A 20,063-nucleotide genomic window follows, 5' to 3' on the forward strand; every position below is an offset into this window, starting at 1 on the left:
AGAAAGAAGTATTTTATTTAACGACGCACTCAACACATTTTATTTACGGTTATATGACGTCAGACATATGGTTAAGGACCACACAGATTTTAAGAGGAAACCCGCTGTCGCCACTACATGGGCTACTCTTCCGATTAACAGCAAGGGATCTTTTATTTGCGCTTCCCACAGGCAGGATAGCACAAATCATGGCCTTTGTTGAACCAGTTATGGATCACTGGTCGGTGCAAGTGGTTTACACCTACCCATTGAGTCTTGAGGAGCACTCACTCAGGGTTTGGAGTCGGTATCTGGATTAAAAATCCCATGCCTCGACTGGGATCCGAACCCAGTACCTACCAGCCTGTAGACCGATGGCCTGCCACGACGCCACCGAGGCCGGTACGTGTCAGAATGACCAAATGTTTGACATCCTATAGCCAGGGGTTGGATTTAGCTCAGTCGGTTGAGTGTTCGCTTGACGTGCTTGCGTCGCAGCATCGAACCACCTCCATTGAAATTATAGTTTTGTTTCTCTCGTTCCAACCAGTGCAACACAACTGGTATATCAAAGGCCGTGGTATGTGCTATCCTGTCTGTGGGACGGTGCATATAAAAGATCCCTTGCTGCATTTGGAAAAATATAGCAGGTTTCCTCTGACTATGTGTCAGAATTACCAAATGTCTGACATTCAATAGCCGATGATTAATTAATCAATATGCTCTAGTGGTATCGTCAAACAAAACACACTTTTAACCATTAGATATTGACTGGTTCCTGATCTGTGACATTTATTTGCCCTTAGTTGCGTTCGGTACATAGGAATTGTTGCGAACACCAGCTAAAACTTTTACTTGTTTGACACAAATATTGAAAAATACTCAGTGGACGATCGATAACACGCCGCTTTCACAAATATTGTGATAAAACAGAAAACTAGTTGTACTGAACGCGACTCCTTTTTCTTCTTATGTTAAACCAAACTGAAATTATTTACGAAATGATTACAAAATTTATATAATCGTTCTGTTAGTGTTGGGAATCGGTTGAAATTCCATCATTGTTCATCGGTTATAATCGGTTTGCACCGATCGATCAACTTTCGATTACACAATCGCTTAGAATTATATGAACATAAAAGGATTTTAATAATAAGGATCATGTACCTATTGCCGTGTTCACTGGGATCTGGACCTCATAAATGGTACATTTTACCTTTAATAATATTTAATATATCTTTTTATTCATGTAGACATGAAAATAAACACTAACCCCAACATATTTAAATCAATTATAGTATCTAAATTGGGGGTACAATCACAGTTAACAATTTCCCACACATTCGATTATGGATTTTTATAATCGATAATCAAATCGGTAAAGCCAAACCGATCAATTTTCGATTATAATCGATCTTTGGAACATCGCTACGTGCTGTATGCGAGTCTTGTCTGTAGTTAGGACATTGTACTTTCGGTATTTCGGCTTTATGCGTGGTGTCGGTTAATTTATGGTTATTTATTTTAAATACATGTAAAAATAGTGAAATATGGTATTTAATATAGCACCTTTAAAACCTAAATACAACACTTAACAAAAAACATGTTGTTGTCAGGTTTTAAATTTAGGTTTAGAAGCCATCTTGAATTTCTCTTGGGTCATATCTCAGTGTCCTAAAAATGACAGAAGCTAGGTCTTTGATGTTAAACTGACATTAAAATAATAAAAATAATAAAATACAAATTGCAATAAATATATATTATTCACAAATAGGGCAGCTATTTTGGATTGCATAATATAGCATCCAGAATACGTTGTGCGATGGGTTGTAGTATTGAATTATTTTTATTCAAACTTCTGCTTCACGTCTGGTAATAGATACAACGTCTTGGTATGCTATGCTGTGTTTGTGGAAAATGCACATGAAAAGAACCCACACTGATCTAATAATGATGATGAATGAACGACACCCCAGCACAAAAATACACATCGGCTATTGGGTGTCTTGATCTAATCTCTCTAACCACTAACAACTAATTAACCCTCTGTCCCGGACAGACAGCCCAGAGAGCTGATGTGTGTGTCCAGGACAGCATGCTTGAACCTTAATTGGATATAAGCACGAAAACAAGTTGAAATAATACCACTGCATTCCCCCCGCCCCGGAGTTGGTCACTGGCGAAGTCAGAGGCTAAATCCGGGGTGGGCGTGCCTGAACCCTTGTGGATAGGGGCATGTAAATAGAGTTCCCATTCCCATTCCCACTGCATTTGTGCCCCAGTGGAGGGGCACCGGTTGGGACGGGGCAGTAACGCAAGTCCTTAGATGGTAATTGAATCTGCGACTTAGGACCGATCTCACGTCAGCTAAACACTTTACCGACTGAGCCAAGTCCCGCCCCGATGTAAGAGTAACCTAAATGTATGTGACGGCAGCGAGTTGCTATTCTGCCACTCCAGACCAGTAGGTTGATTAAACAATGCGCTGGGGAGTCGTTAAACGAACATCCCTTTCCTTTTCCTTGTCCAGAAATGCTGTTATGTCTAATCTGCATAAACTCCAACGTGCTTGCGAAATATGGATGTTTACTGCATCTTAAATTGTTCTGCTATAATAACTCGCATGTTGTAGTGACAGCACTGCACTAAATCCGATCCCTCCGCGGGTAAAAGGATACAAGTCTAGTGATTTATCTCAAACAGACATGCGCCAGTGCACCGAGGAGGATATTCCCGCAACGTGTGTTTTCTCTCGTTTAAATTCAAAAGCAAAAATGTCATAATCAACTACACTAACAATCACAAGAACACGACAATTATTACTTTATCTGGAATCGGTTCAAAGCCGAAACAAATTGCAGGAGTGGTGTGTGTGTGTGTGGGGGGTCTTTTTCGGGGGGGGGGGGGGTTGGCGTAGCCAGGATTGTCCGATGATACCACCCAAGCAGTATGTGAGTATGTGTTGGGTCTCACTTTTAAGGAATTGTGGAATAACGGAGAAATTTTTTAACAACAATTCAAATTTAACTACTTTATTTAAACTGCTTAAAACGAAAACTATTTAGTAGGTGCTGTTAGGACGGCAAGATATGCATAATTAATACACTTTGAACTTGCTTTTGATCTTGCTTTTGATCTTACTTTTGATATACTACCTAAAACATTTTAATGTGACATTACATCAGAATCTTAGACAACCAGGGACGGGACGTAGCCCAGTGGTTAAGCGCTCACATAATGCGCGATCGGTTTGGAATCGATCTCCATCGGTGAGCCCATTGGGCTATATCTCGTTCCAGCCTGTGCACCACGACTGGTATACCAAAGGCCGTGGTATGTGCTATCCTGTCTGTGGGATGGCGCATATAAAAGACCCCTTGCTACTGACGGGGAAATGTAGCGGGTTTCCTCTCTAAGACTGTCAACATGTTTGACATCCAATAGCCGATGATTAATAAATCAATGTGCTCTACTTGTGTCGTTAACTCTTTTTTGATGGTGTAGTGGTGTGCACAACAAATGGTGTATCAAAGGCCGTGGTATGTGCTGTCCTGTCTGTGGGATGGTACATATAAATGATTCCTTGCTACTAATGGAAACATATATGGGGTTCCTCTCTAAGACTATAATGCCAAATTACTAAATGTTTGACATCCAATAGCCGAGGGTTAATAAATTAATGTGCTCTAGTGGTGTCGTTAAACAAAACAAATTTCTTTTTTCCAATAGCCAATGATTAATAAATCAATGTGCTCTAGTGGTGTCGTTAAACAAAACAAACTTCTTTTTTCCAACAGCCAATGATTAATAAATCAATGTATTCTAGTGGTGTTGTTAAACAAAACAAAACTTTTTAACTATATATATTTTTAAGTCTTAAACATTAACTTTTGTTTTTGAAATTCTTAAAACTAGTACGTTATATGAGACGGGTTTCTCGTATAACTTATTACAAGTGGCAGGAAACTGCTAAGTATACTTCTAAGTGATACCGCAAATATAATCCTATGTCTACTTAATAAATTCCTGGAAAATCTTGGTAACATTTGTTTCTATAGGCTGCCAATCTTGTGCATGCATAACTTACAGACAAATTGGCGGAAACTCTTAAGAAATCTTTGTAAAGGTGCTGATCTAATATAACCCCTTGGATGACTCACGTACATATATACTTACGTGAGTATATATATCATGCGAACATAAGTAAAATTAGTCCACCAAGTCCCGAGGTCGTGTAAAAGTAAATTTACTCATATTTAATAAAATATTCTCTTTTTATTAATATTATGCGAACGCTTGACGTGAGTAGTTTTACTCATGAGCCAATCCAGTGTTAAACAATAAAACGAATGAGTTGTTATTGAAACGTTTATTGATGAAAGCCAGAACTTGTTATGTCCACTCTTTGCACAAATTGTGTAGTCCACTATTTTACCTTTTTAATACAAGATGTGTAGGGTTTCTTTGTTTGCTTATTGGGTTTTGGTTTTGTTTTTGTTTGTCTTTGTCTTGTTTTGTTTGTTTGTTTGTTGTTGTTTTGCGGATTGTTTTGCGGATCGTTTTTAGGGGTTTTTGTTTTATGGGGTGTGTATGTGGAATGGGGTAGTTAGTGGTGGTTGTGGTATCAAAGTGATGAAAAACTATACAATTTGAAAAACAAAAACTTGTTCAGTACGTACATCCTCGGTGAAAGATGGAATCTGTTCTTGCTTAATCAAACCGTCGCTATAATTCCACTCATTAGCAGAAACCTAACCATATAGTCCCATAATGAGAACACTAATTATGATGGTCCAATCAGGTAATGAATCAGGTGTATTCATCAAAATAGTCAGGTAGACCATTCCAATACTGTGCGTAAGAAGTAACTAACAAAGTACACATTAAACGTAACGCGTTTTTGTATTGAAGAAATATTTACTATTTAAAATATCTTTCATTGAAGTTGCTCTGTCGTCCACAAACCCTTTTCAGTTTTTATTCTGCTATGTCTATAAAGAGTGCCATCAATATAAACACATTGAGAATAACGCCATTGTTTCATTTAATGATGGAGGTTTTCTGCGTTATCCTGTGAAGGTAAGAATAGAGAACTCCACGAGACTAAGTATCAAGGGGAAATTCCCAATTCGACCTGCACAGTACAAAGCGGACACCTATATCATTAATTAAATAACCTGTCATTGTGTTTATCCAGCTAGTCCACAGGAAGAATTTAGAACTCATTTTTGTTTTGTTATTCCTAACTTAGTGAAAATAAACAAGCAAGCTTTTTTTGCAGTATGACATACAAGATTCATGGCTTTGTTCTTGAAAGATGTTATCTTTGTAAAGTGCAAACATAGTTTTTAAATTCATAATTTCTACATAACATAGTTATGACGGAATTGTGTATTTGCAATTGCAATTAGTAAATGGAGATGAAAACGTTAATAAAAGAGACACATTCTGAAATGAGATTTTTATCGATAAAATATTTAATATTTGAAACAGTTTTCCAAACTTTGCATTAATAATTTCCATCTAATATTCATATAGATATGTTCCAAAAACAGTTAACGTTTTAGAGCCGCTCTATCCAAACTATGTACTGTGTATCAGACACAATTGTTTGTAATTATTACTCTCACATATAAGTTATACAACCCATAAAATAAAATCAACAATCTCATTAAGACTCTACATATGAAGTTATGAGACTATATGAAAATAATTGACATTGAAAAAAATATAACAAATAAATAAAACACATTCAGTTCGTTTAATAAATAAAATACACTGTTAATCGCAAACACCATGGCCGAAACTAATTGTTCCTGTGGTAGGGGTTGAGGTTGATGGGGATGGGGTGGACAAAAAAGAAACAAGATATAACTATAGGGTGTTCTCCTGGTAGACAAAAGGGGCACTTTTAAACTAAAAAGGTATTTTTTATTTCGGGGATTGTCCACTGCGCCCACCCCAAAAGGTACAGCTCTATTCATGTGACATAGTGGAAATTACGTGTACATTTATTAGTCTAGTAACTGCACCCATAACGTGATAACTGCTTCACATCATAACACTTTTTGACCAGAATAAACTTTAATCTTTTATTGGACACATCGTATGGGTGTAGGGTTTCCTCTGTTTGTCTGTCTGTCTGTAAAATAAAGGAAAGCTCTTTGATGATTTTTTTTTTAATTTGAAAACGGCGAGAATTGTATTGATTCTGTGAAAGCTTAATTGTTGTTCAGAGAAGCAATAATTATATCTGTCATATCTACATCGCTGTTTATTTGTTAAGGCCCATTGGTTGTTCAAGAAGAGGCCACGGTTATTTCTTACATGTATATCTACATGACTGTTATTCGCTGTAGGTCTGTTGTATTGTATTGATGGCCATGATAGCGTCTAGACGCCCCTTCACAACACGTTCATATTTAAACTCCAAGGGCTTCAAAGGTTGCCAACGCTTTGTAGATTTTCAGTCCTCTGGGGGCATAACGTCCACAGCGCTAATTCAGATATTCAAGCTCGACATTCTTCACCGTCAAGCAACGTAGCTAATCTTAAAGCTGCAACATAGTGACAAGACAGCAGTTTTAAATATTTAAGATGATGACAGAATTTGAGAATGATGCCAAGTTTTAATTTGTTTTAAATTTTCTTTTGTTTTCGTGCTTATACCCAACTTCAAAACGTTGTCTTCAGAATACACTAGCCATGTCATTTTCATTTCAAATTATTTTCGTGTTTATATCCAATTACGGTTCAAGCACGCTGTCCTGGGCACACACACACACACACACACACACACACACACACACACACACACACACACACACAGCTCAGCTATCTGGGCTGTCTGTCCAGGGCAGTGGGATAGTTGTTAGTTAAAGAGAAGAGGGTGTAGTGGTCTTACACCTACCCATAGAGTCCTTTTTGTGTCTGCATTTCAAATCAATGTTTACGACGTGAGAACAAAACCATTGAGCAATTGCGCAATGTCCAGACGATCATGTGACTGCTGTTTTTAAGAAGTCTTTTTGGTAACTGAGAAGCACAAACATCAATACAGGCTGACACCCAAATCCTGAAGTTATCCATCAATAAACCAGAGTAGCGCCGCTTTTTGCTGTTTTGTAAGTGATAGCATACAATGCAACGTGCACAGGACTACTAGGGTATTATATCGCGAATGACCTGTATGATGTCTGGAAAGTCTGTTAGAATAGTACTCCCTCAGCCTCCTAACCCCCCCCCCCCCCGCGCTTTCCGTCCATGCTTATCGATATGGTCGACTAACTTCATGACAACCATTATCCAAAATTCATGATTGCAGAATTCGATCAAGAGTCTGCTAAATTAATTTTTCATCCACTCCAAGAAAGTGCGCCCATTTCTTTAAATAAACATGAGAGAAGGAGAAAATTTTGACAGCAAACAGCAAAGTTCTAAAAAGCAAGAAATGAAATTTGGTTCTAGCATTATAAACACGGTGTTTACTTGCACTTGACACACAAACAGCTGTATTTGTGGTGCAAAAAGCCGACGAATGCCCTGGATGAATGGGAGAGTCTGTCTCATTAGTGTGGTTTTAAACACGATAAGAGGGTCCGCGGTTTCTGACCGCCAGCCATCCACCAAACATAGTCTCGATCATACAGTATCGACCCCACAATCCGTCCCTCGAAGCATTCACCATTATTACTGAGATGACGGTCTTTGCAGAATATTGCCTTGTCCAAGACTCTCGTCTATAAGCCTAGATCACGACTTCGACAATTCAAACACATTAACAGCACAACGGGTTCCACTTAAGTACTATACAACAAGAATTGGATTTTTTTTTAAATCGGTCACTGTAGTAAATTATAGGTTTTGAATGAAGCGCATGTGTCTTACAAAAGAACGATGATAGATGAGTGATTCAATTGTTGGACAATCTTTAGGGAGGAGGGCCTGACAAATGCTTTGGGAGTCTAGATTCTAGATGACTATTGGTATGGTCAGAAAACTTGGCAGTTAAACTAATTTTCAAGACGCATTGTTATGGAGAATTCTTCGAAGAGTGCCATAAATTCATTTCTCACCCACTACAAGCAAACATCCCCATTTTTATGTAACAAGGTGGTGGTTATTGTGTGTTCTTGTGCGTGTGTGTGTGTGTGTGTGTGTGTGTGTGTGTGTGTACACGTGAGCGTGAGCTGATACCAAATAGTATAGCTCATTAAAACAAGAATTGATATTTATGTTATGATTAACGTTCATGGATTAAACCACATTTTATTTGATTTTTTTTCGGCAACACATTCCGAGGTGCAAAACGTTATCCTTCTGCAAAATCTGTCGAAGGTCTTGGTTTTGGGAATGCGGAGGCAGTAGGGAAAAGAAATCGAAAAAATACACTTGTACGTTATAAGAGGTACTAATATGAGATTTAAATAGTCTGGGTTTTTTTTAAAATTATTATTGGATGGTTTTATTTTTTTTGTTTTTGTTTTTTGTTTGGATTTGTTTTGGTTTTTTGGTTGTTGTTTTTTTGCATTTCGCGTTAAACCTTCTTCTTCTATTCCGCACATGCTGGTGTTAATAGTGTTAAAGGGAATGATCACACCAGGAACTATTTAACAAGTTAGCATTGCTCGCTGTAGTTGAACGCAGGCAAAGTGTCAAAAAACCCACGTTAGACACAAAATAACCGTGGCTTAAAATGTGCAGAGGTGTTATTAAGTATGCCTTTCCTTTCCTCCTGAGACCATGAGTATGTGTCTAGGGACTGCTACATGCACGATTCGGTGTTAACGTTAGAGAGGAGACAACGAGACCTCACTGGTGTGGCTAATATAGGAGAGAAACTAATGAAAAGTGGCCACCGACAACTCCTATATACGTGCCATGGGTTATTATTAGTATAGCCTATAAGTCAACGAATATGTATAAACGTATTAAAGCATGAGCCACGAAGATCAATACCACAGACGTAAACATTTACATGCGCGATGGTCAACAGATAATTATGCCGACGTTTACTCGGTTTATAATGCAAGTACATGCACAAACATGTTTAGGGTGGACAAGGGTCGATCTTGGCTCGGTCGATGTTTGCTTATATCAATAAGCTGATATTGACTTACTAAGAAAGTATATTTAAAATGTATAACACAAGTTTTGTTGGTGTGTTTTCCCTGTTATGAAAGGAAAAAAGTAAAGTTTGTTTTATTTAACGACGCCACTAGAGCACATTGATTTTTAATCTTATCATCGGCTATTGGATGTCAAACATATGGTCATTCTGACACTGTTTTTTTTAGAGGAAACCCGCTGTCGCCACATAGGCTACTCTTTTACGACAGGCAGCAAGGAATCTTTTATTTGCGCTTCCCACAGGCAGGACAGCACAAACCATGGCTTTTGTTGAACCAGTTATGGATCACTGGTCGGTGCAAGTGGTTTACACCTACCCACTGCACCTTGCGGAGCACTCACTTAGGGTTTGGAGTCGGTATCTAGATTACAAATCACATGCCTCGACTTGGATCCGAACACAGTACCTACCAGCCTGTAGACCGATGGCCTCACCACGACGCCACCGAGGCCGTTGTGTTATGAAAGGATTATGGAGAACTGGGATGTGTACACAATAAAGAACTTGGGACTTGTACTGATTATCTGGGGAAAGAGGGGCGTGGTGTAGTTCAGTTATGAAAGATACAGAAAATGCTAGCAGAAAACTTTCATTTACAATATGCTGTATTTCAGATTATGGTTTTCTAAAATACATCATCATCACCAGGGGGCGGGACGTAGCCCAGTGGTAAAGCGCTCGCTTGATGCGCGGTCGGTCTAGGATCGATCTCCGTTGGTGGCCCAATTGAGCTATTTCTCGTTCCAGTCAGTGTTCCACAACTGGTGTAACAAAGGCCGTGGTATGCAATATCCTGTCTGTGGGGTGGTGCATATAAAAGATCCATTGTTGCTAATCGAAAAGAGTAGCCCATGAAGTGGCGACAGCGGGTTTCCTCTCTCTATGTGTGGTTCTTAACCATATGTCTGACGCCATATAACCGTCAATAAAAGGTGTTGAGTGCGTCGTTAAATAAAACATTTCCTTCTTCCTTCTTCATCATCATCATCATCATCATCATCATCATCATCATTATCACCACAACCACCACCAATAACAACAACAAAAACAATAGGGCGTAGGGATGGGGTGGGTGAGTTTTTGGGGCCGGTATGCGGTATTACTGCGTAATGCTACGCACCCTTCCCAGTAGCTAGTAATGATAACATATTACCCATACGGTTAAAATCGTATTTAGATTAATAAACTCAGCCCCATTTCGGATCACGTTATGTCCACATAAGACATAGTAAACTGAATCCCAAACTGTAGCGAAGTTAATGTCTTATTTATTACCCAATAATTGTGTGTCTAAGGAAATTGTCGTATGGAATACAAACTGACAGCGGACATTGGAACATCTGCGGCATGTTCGGAAGCCCGAGCGCTCACGGCCAGTCGCTAGACTGGTTTTTGCATCTAACGTTACATGAATGTGATTAGACAAAAGCGGAGTGAAAACCAATCAAACTTTCGCGAGAATTCATCGTCCTGAACACGCCACCGATTAATTTGTAGTTATTTATCACAAAAATATGTAAGAATAAGAAATATGTCATTTGTAAGTACGATAAGGCACTTGTTAGTACCCACGACTGGTGCTGTGTTTTTCTAGGGCACATGTGGAGCTTTAAAAACGGACACCAAAGTACCACAATACTATGAATGTATTATATAATGTGCAGTCTTCATGAAAAACATCCAGTTGACCAAGATATTAACCTCTCCACCCCCAAAAAATATTATTTTTGTTTTATCCCACTGCCCCCTTTCCTTTCTCTCCTTTTAATTCATTCTCATTTCTAGCAACTCATCCTATCTTTCCACTTACGCTGTCTACCTCCACATCCCAGTTCTTGTCTCTCCAACCGCGACAGGTGCTTGTCTTTTGTAGCTATCCGTGCCACACACCTGTCACTGCCCATCAACTTTAGTTGTGGGCTTAGTCTGACCACTTCGGCGAGTGTTCAGTAGTTACTTCTGGCATTGTTAAGAGGCACGTGCAGAGGCGGATCTAGGGGGGGGGGGGCAGGGGTCCGCCCCTCCTAACTTTTGCAACAATTATAATTTTATTATATACATGTATTAATTTTCATTTTTTTTTACGATTCCCTCCAAACCTCCCCCAATGTTCCATTGGCATTCCGCCTCATGTCATTACCCCCCCCCCCCAATGGAGTTTCTGGATCCCCCACCTACTATACTTCCCTACTATCGGAGTATCTATTATGTATTCGTCTGTAACATTACATATTTTCTGGACGCTCTGGAAGTCCCCCCCCCCCCCCCCCAGCATCCACTGCTTGGATCCGCGCCTAAATGTTCCTTTACGGCTAATTGTTTAACGACCTTTCAGTACATTGTTTTATCCTGAGTTTAATGGGCGTCAAACACTTATAGGCTTATCCTTCCGATTAACAGCAAATTATATAGTTTCACGTGCATTTCCCGACAACACATACCACAGACTTTTATAAACTAGTCGCGGAGCATAGACATAACCCACATAGGCCTACTGAGGGTAAACCAACCCTAAATCTTTGTTTCCATAAGATCTGTAGTAGGTCGCCGATCCTGCGACTAACGCTGACCGACGCTGACTTAAACCCATTCTTATGGGAACATAGCGTGGCAGGCAAATCCGTTATAAATCAGACGCACGTCGTCTTCGACAGTGTTCCCGTCAAGGCTCATATAGAGTGGATGCCGGCTTATAAAATCGAAATACATCAGTTTCAGTGGGAGAGTCTAGACTGAATGCGTGCGGTTCGTGCGTCTACAAAACACATGGGGTTCGTGCGTCTACAAAACGCATGCGGCTCGTGCGTCTGCAAAACGCATGCGGTCAGCAGCAATAAAATTATTGTAGATGATGTATATGTCCGAAACGCAGGCCGCAGACTCATCAGATGCAACAGTCGGACCGCACGCGCCGATTCCAGTCTGTAATATGTGCATTAAAACGGTTCTTTGGTCTGTGTCGATCTGCGTCGTTTAGCGACTCGCTACACATTTTATGGAAACCAAGCTTTAGATCCAACTCGCCACTGAGTGACACCCATCTGTATTCGCCTGGCAACTGACAAACAGTTCGGCGTCTAAAGGTCAATTCATACTTTGATCGCCGACCTCATGGCGCAACTGAAATTAAAGTTTTCATTAAATGTAAACTAAAACGCGTTGAACGAACGCGTACTGAAATTTAATATGTACTGTGTTAAAATCATACTGAATAATGAAAAATGGGGACTACGTTTGAAAAAGAGGAGGACTGGGCGAGTTAACTACTCGCCGACAAAAGTCGGCGGTGAAATATAAATGCAGCTTAATTGGTGCAGTTTTTAACGTGAAAGGTTCAAGCACGCTCACCGCGGTTCCCTCCACAAAATTTCCCTATAGACAGATCTCCAAGCGAAAATAAAATAAAGTCGACCTGCTCTTGTACAGAAAAAAGAGAGGAAAAAAGTCATTTATAATTCAGTTCACGTCCAAACTTTAACTTAATTTATTTGCTAAAACTAGTTTACAACGTCGAGTTGAAATACAGAAATTTTGTAAAGGATTCGCCTAAGGAATAATAAAAAAACCCATCCTGAACGATTTGTGTTTACGAAACTTATCCTTATGGAGGATTAGACAGGGTTAGACCGCGCGACCAATCCTGGTCGATGCACAGAATTTAAAGGGGCAGTCTTTAAAATTACATAACGACAAAAATGTTTTAGAGGTTTAGATTATACCTTGAATTAAATGCCAAGAAATCATTATATCGAAATAATTTCATTTGCCACTTTTTATTTTTTTATTTTTTTTTAAAGAACTTGTAACTTTGGGACTGTACCTTTACCTACGTGATTCAATCTTCAGCTCAGAACCCCGGGCCTTTTACTTTCATAGATTCTTATACACTGAGAAAAACAACCAGTCCCGCTCTACACAGCACTCTTATCCTTACTCCAGAAGGAGTTTCAGACAAAAACGATCAAACTGTCAACGGACGAAATGACGTAAAAATGTCAAAATTACATAATGGCTGCTTAGCGCCAAAATTAATTGTTAACTTTTCCTTTGAAAGGAAAATATTATATCTCCAAGAATAATTACAAGAACATGATTTAATTTACAAATAGAAAAAAACTAAACAATATTTTTACTGGAGAATTTTTAGAGGACGTCCGACTGATTCTGTACGCGTTCAGTTGAATTGAATATTTCGTAACGTTAAGTCAGGAGGATATTACCTACATGTTTGCTGTCTTTGTGCAACTTATATACCATAAGCGCAACTGCAATTACCCCCCCCCCCCCCTCCCCCCGCCAATGCTAGAGCAAAACCTCAAATTCGGGCAAACATGATAAAGATATTCGGGAAAAATGTACTGAGACCTTTTTAATATGTATTTCCATCATTCTATCCTCAAAATTAGTTATAATCCATGTAAAACTGCGTAGTGATTCGTTTGCAACTCTACATAGCTGTTTGGTAGTATAACTAATATGAATAAATGTTGTTATCCAGATTCGGACATTTTTGTTTATTTCGGGCAAAAGCCAGCCAGCCTGCCTCACCCCCCCCCCCCCCCCACACACACACACACAATACTGGGATCCCGTACGCCTATGCGTCACAGCACTATCTAGCTGCCGACAGTCAACTTGCCAAATATAATAGATTCGCCGATTTCATTAGATTTGTTACGACGTGATAAGACAAAGGTCTATCGTGCTGAACGTAATATCCCGAGTTATTTATGCAAATATTATATGCAGTTATTTATTATGCACAAATAAATGTAAACTAGCGAAATGTGTCGCATTTAAGATTACTTTGAAATGGAACCTTTAATCTGTTCACATGTAACACACCTTATGTATGTTCAGGAGGTCGACCGTGAATGATTTTTTTTTTAAAAGCTTGGTTTAACGACACCACTAGAGCACATTGCTTCGTTAATCATTGGCAACTGAATCTCAAATATTTGGTAATTTTGACGTCTAGTCGTAGAAAGGAAATAATTTTTCCATTGGTAGTAAAGGATATTTTATATGCCCCATCCCACATACAGGATAGGACACCAGTTGTGGTGCACTGGCTGGAGTGAGAAATAGCCCTTTGAGCCTACCAACGAGGATTGATCCTAGACCGACCACATATCAAGCGAGAGCTTTACAACTGGCTACGTCCCGCCTTAGGGCCTACAATGTAACGTTAAATATTAAAAATCTTTCGAGTGCACCCGCCCTGCTGAACAACACTCTTGACAATAAAAATTTTTTTTTTTTTTTTTTAAACAAATTAAAGTATAAATATATTTTTGGGCTATATTTTGTTTGACCAGTTGATATGTCAACTGTCGTGCGACCCTACCTGTAACATTACCCGACCCCAAGTAAGTAAAAACAAAAACAACATACCACAAAACAACAACCGCAAATTGCGTATGTCCCAAGTTCCATACTTAAATTAGGCGTTTATATACCTACAACCTTCTGCACACCTCCGAATGTAATATTTATTAGCACAGATCACACCTATCTGAAAATAAGTTCACACTCCTATTGTGTTATAGCTGTTAAAGGTTGGGTCTCAATATATGATTTATTTTCGTGGAGGTGTTATACTAATTGGCATGTGCTAACTGGAATATTGGCACTGTGAGCGAGGTGTTGCTATAAACGTCAGGTCAGGTTAGGTCAGGTCAGGTCAGGTTTATGTGCACATTCAGGACAAGATGTTGTAGCGCTCGCTTGTCCTGGGCGCAGGTGCCGTCCAGGACAGGACAGGAAAAGATGTGGGGTGGGTGGAAGAGGGGACCGCCCGCACTGGCAAGTGCACGGGAGCACCAGCAGCCCGACCGGAATCGATAGCGGGTGGGGGCAATTTGAGTGTTATTGAATTTTGAATATCCCGTAGGATTAACTAAAAAAGGAAAGTAGTGCGCAATTTATTGAAGAAATTCCTTCAAGAAATTGCGCACTACTTTCCTTTTTTAACTTAATCCTATTGGATACCTGCAGTTTATATAACATGAAGCAGGAAAGATGTTCAGACAAAATTATGGATCACTGTCAACATGATATTAAAGGGACATTCCTGAGTTTGCTGCATTGTAAGATGTTTGCGACTAATAAAATATTTCTACGATTAAACTTGCATATTAAATATATTTTCTTGTTTAGAATATCAGTATCTGTATATTCAATGTGTTTCTGATCGTCTTAATATTTGTAAGAAGCCCAAACTGGGCTTTGTCTTCGAATAATTTCGTACGTACGAAAAAACTATATTTTAGGAAATAAGATAAAATTTAACCTAGTACAAATATTAGAACGATCAGAAACACGTTTAATATACAGCCACTAATATTTTATGCAGAAAAATGTATCTGATATGTAATTACAATCGTTAAAAAGTCTCTGTTAGTCGATAACATCTTAAAAAGTGCAGCAAAGTCAGGAATGTCCCTTTAATGTATTATAATTGTTATTTTTGTTTCATAAAAGCAGATCAAAATCAGTCTTCCAGTGTCACGATTACGTCTCTTTAATGATCAGGAATCCATGTCACGTTCGATGGGAAAAAAGTGCTAGCTTTGTATAATTTATAGTAGATACCGCTAGCCTGAATATAGCTTTAATCCTAGCACCAACAGAAGTAAACTTATTTTCAGACTCAACACATCTCTCAACAAATCCCATTTCTATCAGACAAGTACGTTTTTTTTGTGGCCGTAACATTACCAGACCAGAATGGAACGTCTGTAGGGAACAATCGAGCATTATTCCCGGAACAAGGTGGCACTTCGCGATATTCAATAACAGTCCTGAAAATTGAATCATTTCCTCGCACTCTACAATTGGCAGAGATGGGTTGCAAGATTGCGTCTCTTGGAACATTGTCTTGGCAATTTAGTTTATTGCCGAGTCAATGCGAGAGAAGAAGAGACCGGGAGCTTTCCAGTGAATGCAAAAATCTTTGTTTCATTAAAAAGACGTCCTTACGGATCTTGTAGCACCAACGGGCTGACCGTCAGATTGTACACGCATGGTTGCTGTCGTTTGATTACCGCAACATAGTTAGCTCGCGGGCGGTCACGTCGCCTAGCCCAGATTCCGGAGCATTTGGTGAGAGTCGTCTGATGTCACCCACTTCCCTCCCAACACCCCTCCCTCCCATTACATCCTCCCAAAATGTTCTTCTAATATTCTTTTCACTTTAATCCTGATCCCCGCGTACAAAAATGTTGTTTAACGACACATTGAGCACATTGATTTATTAATCATCGGCTAATGGATGTCAAACATTTGGTAATGTTGACATACAATCTTAGAGAATAAACCCGTTACATTTTTCCATTAGTAGCAAGGGATCTTTTATATGCACCATCCTACAGCCAGAACAGCATATACAACGGCCTTTGATATACCAGTTGGACCCCCATATACACTGCAACCAGTGGCTGTAACCACAGTGAATGTCTTCAACCCTTTGATAACAAACAAGTTACGTATTCTATACAGTTACAGATAGATGTGTAAATGGCGCAGTGTTTACGGTTGATAGGTAACGAGTTCGTCCCCACCTCCCCTTGTGCCTACTGCGATGTGTATCTCATCGAGTGACTGCGTACAGCGCGTCGGACTTGATACGCATAGCGACTAGTATAATAACAAAATAAAGCCATTAAAGTTTTATTGCATTATGTTTTAGTGGATGAAACCCAGGACCTTTATTTTTACATAAGCATTTCTGAAGCGGACTTTACTGGAAGGTTGTGGTGCAAAAAGGAATTAATGGATCACGGCGACTTGAGGGGATGTAAATGCGTCAGTGCTGAATGATCTCGGTAAGACCTCAGAGCAGACTTGTTGTTCAATCGATTTGCCTATCAGAATGGCTGATCGAGAGATTGGGCAATCGTTGCCCATTACCATATGTTGCTCCTTAACTCGCCAAAATGCCAAGGAAAGAAAAGGGAGAGAGAGAAAAAAAAGCGAAAGGCAAAAAAATAAATATCTTACTTCAAAGCTAGCTGAGTGCCTGTAGATCGAATATGTTAGATTGACGGACTTAATAATGGTTCCAAAACCGGAACCGGAAATTGAATAAGTTAATATTGACGAAAGTTTGATAAGTTGTTGAGCAGTGTGTGGTACTGTCGTTTTGAAGCGAACGAGAGAATTCTCCACTCGAAAGTGGTCGATAAGCAAGAACTGTGTTCTTTAGTCACATAGAATGCAGTTAGAGGTCAGAAGATTCGCCAGAAGTACACCGAGTATTTGTCGGTGGAGGAGGCGAGCTTCACCTCGGTGGCAGAATGTTCGCTTGAGGTGTAATCCCATTATGGATTATGGGTTCGATCGCCCTTGAAGAACTCGGTTTTGTTTGTTTGTTTGTTTGTTTGTTTATTGTTGTTGTTTTTGTGGGGAGTTTTGTTGTTGATTTTTTTCGTGTGTGTGTGTGGGGGGGGGGGGGGGGGGGGAGCGTCTTAACTAGTGCCACACTACTGATGCATGAAAAACCCTGGTGTGTACTATCTTATTGATTGGAAGACGCAGATAAATTCAAATGCTGCTTTGTGGCGCCAGATGGTATTTCTCTCTTTGTTCCAAAATGCAAGTGTCGAAATGTCCACATATTTTTTATTATACACCTAATAGCTATAGTTTAAAATGTTACATAAGCCCGGGGGTGGGGGGGGGGGGGGGGGGGGGGGGGGGGGGCAGTGGATGAAACTTTTGAATATAACGGTAGTTTAAAAAATTAGAGTTTGTTTTGTTTAACAACACTATCAGAGAGCACAGATTTATTTATCATTGGCTATTGATGTCAAACATTTAATAATTTTTGACATTATAATCTAAGAGAGGAAACCCACTACATGTTTCTATTAGTAGCAAGGGATCTTTTATATGCACCACCCCACAGACAGGATAACACATATCACGGCCTTTGATATACCAGTCGTGGTGCACTGGCTTGAAACGAGAAATAGCCCAATGGGCCCACCGACGGGGATCGATCCCAGGTTTAGAATATAGGGGCACGCTAATAGGTTTTCCATTTCATTCTTTCTAACACTACTTGTATGACCACAACTACGAAATATGTGGTCGTATGCTTAGCGTACACTCACAAATAATTTTATATTTAATTTTTTCCAGCTTTATTTCCATGCTCATATTAAACTGAGGTTCAAACACGCTGTCCTGGACACACATACCTCAGCTGTCTGGGCTGGTTTGGTGGTCTAATCCTCATCCCCACTAATCCATTAAAACTCACTCTGGATGAGAGCCGGTACTGGGATGCGAACCCAGATCAGGTCAGAACATAGGGTTTTACGTCCACATTCAGAACAAGCTGTTGTAGCGCACGCCTGTCATGGATGCAGGTGTCAGCCTCGGTAGCGGGCGGGGGCAATTTGGGTGCTATTGAATTTTGAATATCAAAAAGTCAAGAAGAAAATATGGCGCAGTTTTCATGAAGGAATTTTGGCGCATTTTGTTAACTGCAAACCAAGTAATCACCAGTTTTAAGTCCGATGAATTTACTTACTATGCCACCGACACTGACGAGACACGTGTCGTCAACAAATCCTTTAAAGGTCAAGCTTGTTGAACTGATGGAAGGTATATTTAAGGTCAACACAGGGTGTTGCATCAGACATCAGTTTAGCGAGGCGCGCTTAACACCGTGAAACGGAATGTATTAGCATCACAAGTGACCCAGACACCAGTCAATGACCGACCTTTAACTATCTGATCGAATCCTAATTCTACTGGTTATCCATGTGAAATAATGAATTCTCCCTAACCACAAGTGTCTGTCACAAGGTGTGTCTGTCACCGACAGTTTCATAATGAACCATAATGTTTATCTTCTTTCTAATTTCATTTTTAAAATTATCTTCGCGATTATATCCAATCATGGCTGTTCGGAGCACAAAGTACGTGATGGTGCCTCGCGGTATCAGTCACGACCTTGTCAAAACATCAATTTCACTTTGTTTTGTGCAGAGATACAAAATTTGATAATGATACCTCACGATTTTGTTGTTGAGATCTAAAGTTGTTGTATCCGGCAAGTTGTATAGCAGCAGTTTCCTGATGAAGCTGTTTATTCAAGTTTGTCATTATTCCTTCAACCCTATTACCATAATATCACAACCAATTTCATCTATTAATAGAACTGTTTTATATTTTATTGGACAATCTATAGAGGGTAACCAATAGGTTGAGGAATTATTGCGTACAGGTCTTAGACACGATGTCTACCCATAATTCTTTGAGGACAACAATCTAGCTGCTGTTTTGATAAATATGTCACATAGATTTTTCAGTTTTCTGTCAATTTTCACTAAATATTATTATCAGAATGGCAGAACATTACAATTTTGATATATCTTAGAATTTATTACGCAGCGATTATGTATGGGGCCGATAAAGTTGTAGTTATTTATCACAAATAAATGTAAAAGTAGCGAAAGGTAACTTGCAAGTATAATAGCATACCTTTATTATATTGATCGGTACTCAAAACCAAATTTCATCATGTTAATTTAAGTTTTATAATTCCATTCTCTCATAGTGCATAATTCAAATGGTCCTATTTTTGTTCTGGTTTAGAAAATTAAAAACAATTTAGCACAAAGTCAGCTCAGTATTTTATTACTTATTTGTGCGAAAGAAATTATATTACAAATAAACTTATATACATATATATGTTATAATTATGTCCAACCCTTCCTGACAAGTGCTCGTTTTTTGTGGTTTTTATTTTAATATATATTTGTTTTGTTTTTTGGGTTTTTTTCCTTTTCTTTTTCAAATGGCGCCGATTTAAAACTGCGCTTAAACTCAGTGCAGAACATGATTGCACTAATACTGTCTATTTATGCCTTTAATGAATATACATTTAATATTAGAGTGGGGGGAGGGGGGTGATGCGACAAGCTTTATTAATATAATTAGT

At 39.1% G+C, this 20,063-nt stretch overlaps 1 protein-coding gene across 2 annotated transcripts in view; it reads right to left on the reverse strand.

Moving 5' to 3' along the window:
• Window positions 1-20,063, reverse strand: part of LOC121378889 (cGMP-dependent protein kinase 1-like) — a 197,613-nt gene that overhangs the window by 126,362 nt on the left and 51,188 nt on the right. The window lies entirely within an intron of this gene.

This window comes from Gigantopelta aegis, chromosome 8 (assembly GCF_016097555.1).
Source record: "Gigantopelta aegis isolate Gae_Host chromosome 8, Gae_host_genome, whole genome shotgun sequence".
Taxonomy (NCBI): Eukaryota; Metazoa; Mollusca; class Gastropoda; order Neomphalida; family Peltospiridae; genus Gigantopelta; species Gigantopelta aegis.